General features: G+C 38.5%; 1 protein-coding gene across 3 annotated transcripts in view; it reads left to right on the top strand.

Annotated features, from left to right (window-relative positions):
• Nucleotides 1-3,074: 3,074 nt before the first annotated feature.
• The window catches only part of LOC110049928 (uncharacterized), a 37,454-nt gene continuing 30,687 nt past the window's right edge, over nucleotides 3,075-9,841 (top strand). The window contains exon 1 of one of the 3 annotated variants that reach the window (XM_020755812.2): nucleotides 3,075-3,157. The gene's annotated coding sequence lies outside the window, so the exon portion shown is untranslated. Of the gene's footprint in view, nucleotides 3,158-4,888; nucleotides 4,998-8,945; nucleotides 9,091-9,841 lie in introns of those variants that run through there. The other 2 variants (XM_020755820.2, XM_020755804.2) reach the window with 2 other exon arrangements.

The raw sequence follows: 9,841 nt of genomic DNA, 5'->3' as shown, positions 1-9,841 counted from the left end.
AATCAATCTGTAAAACAATGTATAATAAAACAATTATTAGATTCGGTTTTTGTGATATCCGGAATAATCAAGGTCTCGGTTAGTGCTATCACTTCGGCTGATAACACTTACCTCGACCTTGATTAGTTTATTATTCCGGATATCACGAAAAACTCATCCAATAATTGTTTATTATCAGAAATTTTATTGAAATACATGTACAGTCGATTCTGTCTGATTATTCCTGTTCCAAATATACTATTATTTGTTCGTTTCCAGTATATCAATAAAGCATCGCAGTGTTACATGCAACAAACTTAATCGATTTCTAGCTTTTATTTGCCAATCCACATGATGTTGCAGTGCTAGTCTTTTCATATAGTTTAAGTTTATTTTGTGCTAACGATATAGCAACACTTAAACAAACTCCAGCCTTAAGAAACCTTTAGAAGGTACAAGAATTCCTGAACGTCGTAAAGTCAGTTGGTTCGTAAAGCATATTTCAGTGATAGCTGTATCCAGATTTTCCTCTGCTTGGCCGTGGGGGACGGCACAACATCGGTACGGAAAAGATTACGCACGTAAGAAAAAGACCCGCACATACAGATACAAAGTCCGTTGCGCCAAAGCAAACACATTAGACAAATTGCCAAAATATTAGCGTAAACAAATCCTAGCGATATTTGATATTGCACAGCCTAAACTTCCCTTTTCTCTGAAGTGCCAAGCTCCCGCCTAGCCGGATGGAGCTCATAACAAAAGATATTCTTAAGCCGACCCCATTTGACATGTTTGTTTTTCCTTAAAAGGATCTTTTGATAGTATCATGAGTCTTATGATATACGCACTTGCGGCGTCGTTCAGCTTCTAAAAACACGCTCGCACCGCACCTTTCTTTCTTCTTGTGAAAGAAATTCATGGCTCATTTGCTTTTATGTTTGCGCTTTCTCAATATACATAACGTTTGTTTACGGTGTAAAGATCACGAACTCATTCAAGACAAATTTGGCTACCGTCCGTAGCTAAAAAAAACCCTAAGCTTTATTTTATATATCAGAGTCCACATACGCTGATAGGAGAACATAGTGACTTTCACATTATTGTCAAGGTAATATCGTCTTATTTCTTCATATAATGACTTAATTAATAATTCCTGCCTGCTAGTCGAAAGCTTTGGACAAAAATGATTGTCGTGCACTGAGTGATAGTGATACGAACTCAGTAAATGTACCTCTGCGAGAAGTTGGTTGAACGAAAGATTTTCTCAGTGAAGACTTTTCGTTTTAACTTTCAAAGCCTGGCAGGTACATGGAAAAGACAGCAGTGGAGGAGCTTTGTTGCTGTCCTTAGCGCGCCGAAGGGCGTAGGGCGTTACGTAAGAAAGTAAGTTTCAAAGCTAGCGGTCACTTAGAATATTTTGTCTCGTATAACAGAGACTTCATTCTCGTTCACACTTCCGCCAATTACAAGCATTCTTCATCTCAAATCGCAAACGTAAACACCTCATTACTGAGGCAGACCAGGGGGTAGCCAGACAGTCGATTAACAGGCTGTCTGTGTCTTGACTGAAGTATTTCCACTGTCGAAAACAATTTCAGGCATGTTCATGATTGTCAAGCCGGAAAAAGTCATGTTACACCGAGAAAAAAATATCGCTGATGCATACACACGCCCCGATAAAAAAAAAATCCTACCGCATGAAAGGGTTAAAAAATTTCATGCCTAAAATAAATCACCCACCCACCGCCACCCCCCTCAAAAGTGAAATGGTCCACCCCCTAACAGGAGGTGTATTCGTCCCATACGCCAGGAGGTGTTACGTCTTACATTTTAAGGTTATCCCAAGATTCTAACTTAAAGTGAATGCTTATTATAGTCAGAACAATCTCGACTTGTTTTTTTGTTTTTCCCTAGCGATTACATTGTCCGGATATGATATTTATCCTATAAATACGAAATGACAAATATAACGACTCACAACGTGTATGGAACAGGTGATTAAGGCAGGAGAGTTATGATACAGTAGAATTCCGATTTTTCGAACCCTCAATTTTTCGAAACTCCCGATACCTCGAACCAAAAGTCGTTTTTCCTCCTCAGTCAAACACTAATTTTACCCCCGATTTCTCGAACTCTCCGATTTTTCGAACCAAATTTTCGTTTCTCTTGAGAATTCGAAAAATCGGGATTCCACCGTAATCAAAGGGCGGAGCAATTTGTTTGAGTTCTTGGAGAATGATTTCATCATAATCAGGGACAGTTCCACCAACGTACGTACCACCCACCCTGAAGATATCGTGTCTCGATTGCCAGGAGCATAATATAACAAATCCGAAAAGCTGCGCTCATTTTCTATATTTTTAGTTCATACTGATCATGGCTATGAAGCTTACAATAGTTAATCCGGAGCGGAAAACCTATCGGCATCTAAGCCCACAGACCTACTTGCTGCTCTGTACAGTATAATTAAATTGTTAGAGCAAACTAGCAAAATTTAAAACTCCAAGACGAGGTTAGTTAAAAACAGAAGCTAGATTATATTGTTTTGGCAATATGCGTGTAATTCTTCAGATTGACATTAAAATTAAATATTGCTGTCAATAGAACTACTATTTTGGCTTGAATTGCTGAAGGCCGGGGGTCGTGTGTTGACATAAGGCGTCCAATTAGCAGGGCTATGTTATTCCGGTGAAAAAGCTCAGGTTAAAAAGCATTTAGTCCGGTTTAATAAAGCCAGATTTGGGCAATCAAAGTAGTTATCAGTTTTGAAACAGCTCTAGCCTACAATTCGCCTAGCTCTTTAGTGGCGGGGTTTTTGGAGAAAGCGCTGAAATCTCGGTGCATGCATGTCTTCAATTTTGTTGCACTGCCCTTTTTAGGCGGGGTCTATATTTAGACTATATTAGACCACGGATTAAGAAATTTCGGCGCGACACAAGCTGTATATTTCTAACGCAGGAAGTTGAATTTCCTTAGCTGGTTTGCTGACTAATGTTAATGCTAATGCTTATGTTATTATTTAAGGCGTCTTAGGTAGCTATTTTTATTGCAATTACCTAGGCATTCAATTGCAAATCCTCATTTTCTTCCAGCCTCAGTGACGAGACGAGACATTGTAAGGACGCGGCAGGCTTTCAGTTCTACCCGGCGCAACTTTGCGAAGCTCTACTATAATTAGGTAAGTAGAATGAACTCGAAACTAGTTAATTGCTGAATTTAAGGTTACCTAAAGTTTCCTGTTATACCTTATAATTGGGTTTATTTGTACAACTTTCAAGAAAGAATGGATATATATAAAGATTTATGGGGTTCAAAATGCGCAAAGAAATTGATCATTGCATTGCAATGATCAATGACTTTTAAAAATGTTACTCCTTTCAACTTAACATCAGATTTTAGAAACATGTTTTTTTCTAAAACTGATGAACGAATGATTTACCATCGCCAATATAAGTGGTGGTTTTTTTACCTTGATATAATCGTTTCAGTATTGCCAATCTTTCGGGGCCGTAGCTATAGTAACAGGCAAACCTCAGTCACGTTTTTCGTTTTTTGTTGTTTATCAGTCAGCATGAACACCCTAAATACCATGGAAGAGAACTTAACCATGGACAAGAGCTCAGTCAATAATTTTTTTCTTTTTTTCATGGACATTGCCTCAGTCATAATTGTCTCATGGACATTGCCTCAATCATAATTTTTCATGGACATTGCCGCAATCATAACTATTTCATGAGCATTACCTTAATCATAATATTTTTCTAGCTATGGCTCTGTCTTTGCTATACTCGAGAAATTCTCCCATTATCGCGCCGGGGATCATCTTCTTGGAAAACAAAAGCACATTTTAATTACAAGCAAGAACTAAAGGCCCTACGTGACAAGACAAGGCGAACTATAAGCTTCTTTTCTGTCGGTCGTGATCGACTTTATCTTTAATCTCAGCCGATGACATGTTTTAATCCGCAAATGTAAATCCAATAACAGTAAATTGATTAATGGCAACAATAACATCAACAGGTTGATAATAACAGTAGACATTTTAAAGACAAGGATTTTATAAACTGAAGAGATTAAAGATGGAAGCTTGTCTTGGCCGGCCGGTGTCCCGCACGTCGAGTTCTGCAGACCGAGTTTTCTCGGAGCGTGCTTTTTTTTATACGTACCTAAATTTTATCGTTAATAAATGGAAGCTTATTTTAAATTAACCCTGAAGACTTCGCAATGTGCAGTCTTCAGTTCTCAGTCAATTAGTCATTCAGCCAGTTAGTCAATCGGTCAGTCAATCAGTCAGTCAACCAGTCAGTCAGTCAGTCAGTCAGTCAGTCAGTCAGTCAGTCAATACTGTTCCGTTCGCGTGTAAAGGGATAATGCAGTTGCTTGCAGTCCGTTCAAGCAGTCTGGATTCAAATATTTCCGGCTTCAAACACGACTGAAAACCGAAAACAATACACTTTCTAGACGCTTTTATCTAAAACAAAGGAAAAACTTGCTGTCCAGAGGAAAAAGGTTAGACTGAAATAATTCACTACTTAACTTTATTCTGAAAAATTTATTCAACCTTTTATAAAAGACAAATGCCAGAGTGTGTTTCTATGTATTTAGCACTGCTTATCAAGACTTAATAAGAAAGCTAACGCTGCAAATCTCGTCTCAAAGCTTATTTCCAGCTGTGCTGGAGTAAGCTGGACAACTTTATTTGGCGAAATAAAACTTTCAAAGTGTTATTAGAAGTAATCCTGCAGGCGTCATGTCTTTTTAGTCCGACGAGACAGTCTTATCTTAAGTAATTTGCACTGCAGTTTTCCTTCAACGTCAATATTAACAGGACATACGTGCAGAACTTAATATCAATTATTTACATTTTGTCTCTTACTGGGCCCCAGGCAAAGAACATATATCTAAGAGGTACGTGCATATACACAAACGTTATCTGCTTCAGTTCCCGAGCACTGAGGTCCCGCGCGCGTCAAGGTGAAGCTGAGCGAAGACCGTAACAATAAGTGTATAAGCACAAGGTATGTAAACTTTATAGATTGAAGTACAACATAATTATAAACTTTATACTTCGTTGATAACATATATGTTTACTGAGGTGGTCGTCGTAAATGAGTTTTATTTAAAGAGCTGAATGAGAAGCTTTTCACTTAGAAAAACGTTGGTGTTTTAATCGATACTTTTCTTATGTCCCTATAATGTTACAAGAATGAAAAACTTATACATGGTTTTGCAGACTCCGGACACGAAAATGGAGTCTGAACAACTTTTTAAAATAGCGATTAATAGTGTGTGAAAACAGGTATTCAATATATTTCGCGGATATTTTTTCAATGCCTCCGGCTTAGTAGCAACGAAAGCTGACTTCAGTCCTTCGCGATCGTGAAAAAAAAAAAGAACAGTACAGGAATTAGGAAAGACGATTAATATAATTGTTAGTTTGATAACAACTTCTCTCTTGATCGCATGAAGTTGTAACGATACTAAAGAACATTTTCGGTCATTCCGGCGTTATCGATATTTTAACAGTTCATCTGAAGGCGACCAGTATAGATTTGAGTATAACGGCATCTTCCTTAGCTTGATGAAGTGAGTGAAACTGCTTCATTTTTCACTTAATTACCACACGTCGCTCTCTTTGTCATCCATCCATGTTTTACTCAAGTACATGCGAAACACGTTCTGTTGTCTCAAGTTGTTCTCATCAAGACAGAATCAAGAAAGAAAGAGAGAGAGAGAGACCAACAATATTATTGTGCTTCGGATTATAATTAAGGTATGCTCTCAATGTGAACCGACGAAAATACATTGTATATGAAAAAAGCATTGTATTTTCAGGTGTCTGCGGTTTAAACAATGCCTCGAGAAGTCAATTTTAGCACGTATTTGTCCAATGAAAAGGGGTTATATTTTCATAGACTGTGGGTGAAGACTCAGGCCATACTTCCTTTCCCGTTGTTCATTTGTTGAAGTGCATACCGTATCCGAAAGGCCCCGGTTGTTAAAAGCTTATCCAGGATTATCGACGAATTCAAACCATTTGCCTAATTTTTTTCGGTTCAAAAGCTTTAAAATTACATTTTCGACAATTCTGAACTGTATCTTAAAATAGCAGCGTCAAACGCTCTGCGGAAACGACCAAGAAAATGAAAACCTTTGGTTCATTGCTAATCCCAGATTAAGGTTAATTCGGCTCGCGGAAAAGCCGTATTCACGACAAAAATTTACGTTTGGATCATCGACGAATTCAAACCATTTGCCCAAATTTTTTTCGGTTCAAAAGCTTTCAAATTACATTTTCGACAATTCTGAACTCTAACTTAAAATAGTAGCGACAAACTTTCCGCGGAAACGACCAAGAAAATGAAAACCTTTGGTTAATTGCTAATCCCAGATTAAGGTTAATTCGGCTCGCGGAAAAGCCGTATCCACGACAAAAATTTACGTTTGAATATCTTCCAATCAGTGTGTCCTCTTCGAAACATGACGATCAGAATCTCCAACGCCGACAAATTCAATGACGGCATCGCGGAGCCAACTGACGGATTACACACCACCGCGTTGTATTATTCATTACAATGTACTAATTGTTGAGAAGTTAACATGGCATGTCAAGCCGATATAAGTAAATAAACTGACCCACTGAGCTGCGCTATATAACTGAAAGTATAACTCGCTGTAAGTCAACTGAGCAGTTAATTTTTTGAAGATAGTCTTAAACTGTATCTGGTCGCGGAGACTGATTTCTTTGTTTGTACAGTTTTAAAGAAGTGTCTAAGGTAGGTACAAAACGCAGCTTGCCTTAATTGTGTTGAGTAAGTACGTACTACCAATTTCGAGGACGAACAACATCGTATTACACTCCATTCTTATTAAAACCAACGAACCGAAAAATTGAGTTGAGTGTTCTTAGTACGTACTACCAATTTCGAGGACGAACAACATCGTGTTACACTCCAGTCCTACTAAAACCAACGAACCGAAAAATTGAGCTGAGTGTTCTGGCTCCAGAAAACAGAAATTAAAACGAGGAACGTAGCCACAGCACTTAGGAATATCATTTGTTTGTGTTTTCATCTTATATACGACCTGGGAATAAAAGCGAATGACGGACGCCCTAATAATTAAGATCGTCAGGGACCCCTCACGGGTCCTCTCAGATAAAGCGGCTGGTATCTCAAAGGAGCGTTCAGTGGTAAACGTAAAAAACTTTGATGCCGTTCTATATGGTGAAAAGAAAGAAAATGGCTTTCCACGGTCTTTCTGGGGCAAATTTAAACTCAAGCAAATACAGTGCCATGCAAGTTGGAATCGATTACGCAACAAGTTGAGACTAGAAAGGAGTATGCAAAAACGGCCGGAAATTTGTCTAAAAAATGTTTGTCTTCTTCAGTTCACTGACGAATGACAGACCTATTTTTCACATGATGCCTATTAAGGATATTTGCCGACTGGTATTGCACTGTGTTTACAATGTATGTTTAGTGTTATAAGTAAACACATTCATACGTGTTTACGTACGTGCTAATATAAATGTTTATTGACTACGTTTTGCTCATAACTTTCGAATCAAACCGAAATAATAATATTTTGAACAAGCCTTTCCAGTCGAGACTAAAGTTTCTCAGTGCGTTGTGCTGTTCTTTTACGTTTCTCTCTCGATCATTTTTGTCCCAGAGTTTTTTTCTTTCAACTATGTCACATCTTTCAATGAAGTCCCGCAACAAGTATTTTTTTCTTGGTTGCGTTTGTTATGCTCTGATCCACGATTGGTTTAAAAATTCTCGTACAAAGAGCTTTAGCCAGTAAGCGTAGACCTGATGTTTCTTCGCCAATAGGAAGCGCTTACCCACCCTTGTTTTCCCGCGTTTTCTTACGCGCGTGCGCTTCCAAATGTTTTTTGGCCTACAGAGTTCATGTTTTCAGTCTGGTTTGAAGTGATTAACCCTATGATGTGAATTTGTTTAAAAGTGATCTGATCAACATTTCACGCCCTCGCATTGAATACCAACGCATCGCTAAACGGAGAGGTCATTGACCGAATCTAGAAAACACACTTTGAGAAGTCAAGATACAAAAACATGACTAATTAACCTCTCGAGCGGAATTTAAAAAGATCCAAAGTAAAAGAAAAAATAGGAGAGAAGACTTAAGCTATATACAACAAGGGTATTAACACTGAATCACTGAATAAAATTCATTTAATAGCCGAGGAAACCCATGAGAAAAGTTGCATGTATTCTAACTTTTCGTTGGTGGCCATAGCTAGTTATCAATATCAAGGAAGGCTTCCTTTGGAGGGATATTCCCACATACAGCTGCAGGAAGAAGGAAACAGGAGGGTGGGTAGATTTCTTTCACCTACCAATCAGATTCGACATTTTATTGTGACCCTAGAGTGATGAAGAGCTAATTTCTCCTCACGATCTATAATGTAGATGCAGTGTGAAGTGATGGGAACGAAGAGTCTCATCAAACAGGGACTGTTGCTTTGATTAGCCACTATATTCTCAACACTGTCACTAGAGAAATGAATGCAATCAGTTTGAAGAATTCAGTGATACTTTTAGCTTGGCTGATATAGCTTCAACGTGGCCCATAAATCAATAATTAGTGGCCAAATGGAGATTGCAGTTATTAAAATGCTTAAAATTGTTAAATCAAATGTTATCCGTATTTAACCCTCATTCAACGTGCCAAGATCTTTGGTTGCAGTGATTTTTTTTCATAAACTAACGCTAGCTATTTTGGCAGTCCTCCCTGAACAATCGCTTATTTGTCTCCGAGATGATCTCTTCGAAGAAGGAAGGAAATACTTCATTAGTATCCGCAGGTAAACAAGGCTTGCTGGGTTTCCATTTTCCATCCAGCGTGGCAATTAAGTTGTCGCTTTTGTTGTCGCTTTTGTTCGGACATTTTAATCATACCAAGCGGGTTAATTCCTGTAGAAAATGTTTGCACTAGCGGCGTGAGTGGTAACATTTCACGACGGGAACTTTCAAAAGAAGTGCGAGTTTGTTTATGCTCTCAACCACAATTAAACCACAACACGTAATTGTCCTTCGAGCGACTCTCCCGAAGAGCGGGCTCCTTCGCATCCAGCCGAAAAATACGGTATGTAAGCCTTTTCTTAATTATCAGTTAAAAATCTTATCAAGGTCAAGCATTAGCCAGTTGAGACAAAAGTTGAAATCACCTTATAGCGGCAGTCAGTGTAGTTATTGGTTCTAATCAGTATGGTAACACTGAACGCGCGCCAGCTAATTCAATTCATTCCCGTCTTGGTTTTGCCGTCCTTTCTCTTTAAGCCTTCTAAGCGCTTCAAGTCTTAAAGAAGTTAAACCGTTTTCACGCAATTATTAATGCTAATACCATTTTAATTGGCCACTATTGTGGTAATCCAAAGGATGCAATCTGACCAAATTTTGCGCGATCAAATACACCCTTGATGATTTGCGACAAACCGTAGCCGCTACTTCATGTGTACGGTGAAAGCGCGCTGAAAGCGTCTCTTCTAAAATGACTCCGTCCGCTCTTACTCTCTATTAAATTTAATCGTTTTTTACGTCGCGTTTTTCGTTAGGCGGGAAGTTATTTAGTTTTTTTTTTTAGGTTCAGGGGGTTGTTTCAAGTCTTGCTGGGTGCAAATCCTTTATATAGGGCCTCGTTGACAAACAAAAATTATTGCGAGATATTCCGTCCATCATAATCTGTTTGCCTGTTTTACTTTCAAGGAAATAACTCAGTGTTTCGAGAAATCACTGAAATGTATATTTTCGGCGTGATATCTGTGTAGGGGGCTTCAGTAAACCATGCCAAAAATCCACAGCCACTTTCAAACCTAAATGCAATGTGTAAACCAGTT

The sequence above is a fragment of the Orbicella faveolata genome, unplaced genomic scaffold (assembly GCF_042242905.1).
Source record: "Orbicella faveolata isolate gen_17 unplaced genomic scaffold, um_ofav_v1 contig_13, whole genome shotgun sequence".
Taxonomy (NCBI): domain Eukaryota; kingdom Metazoa; phylum Cnidaria; class Anthozoa; order Scleractinia; family Merulinidae; genus Orbicella; species Orbicella faveolata.
Note: the sequence above shows the minus strand (reverse complement) of the source record. Positions and strands in the feature narration are given on the sequence as shown.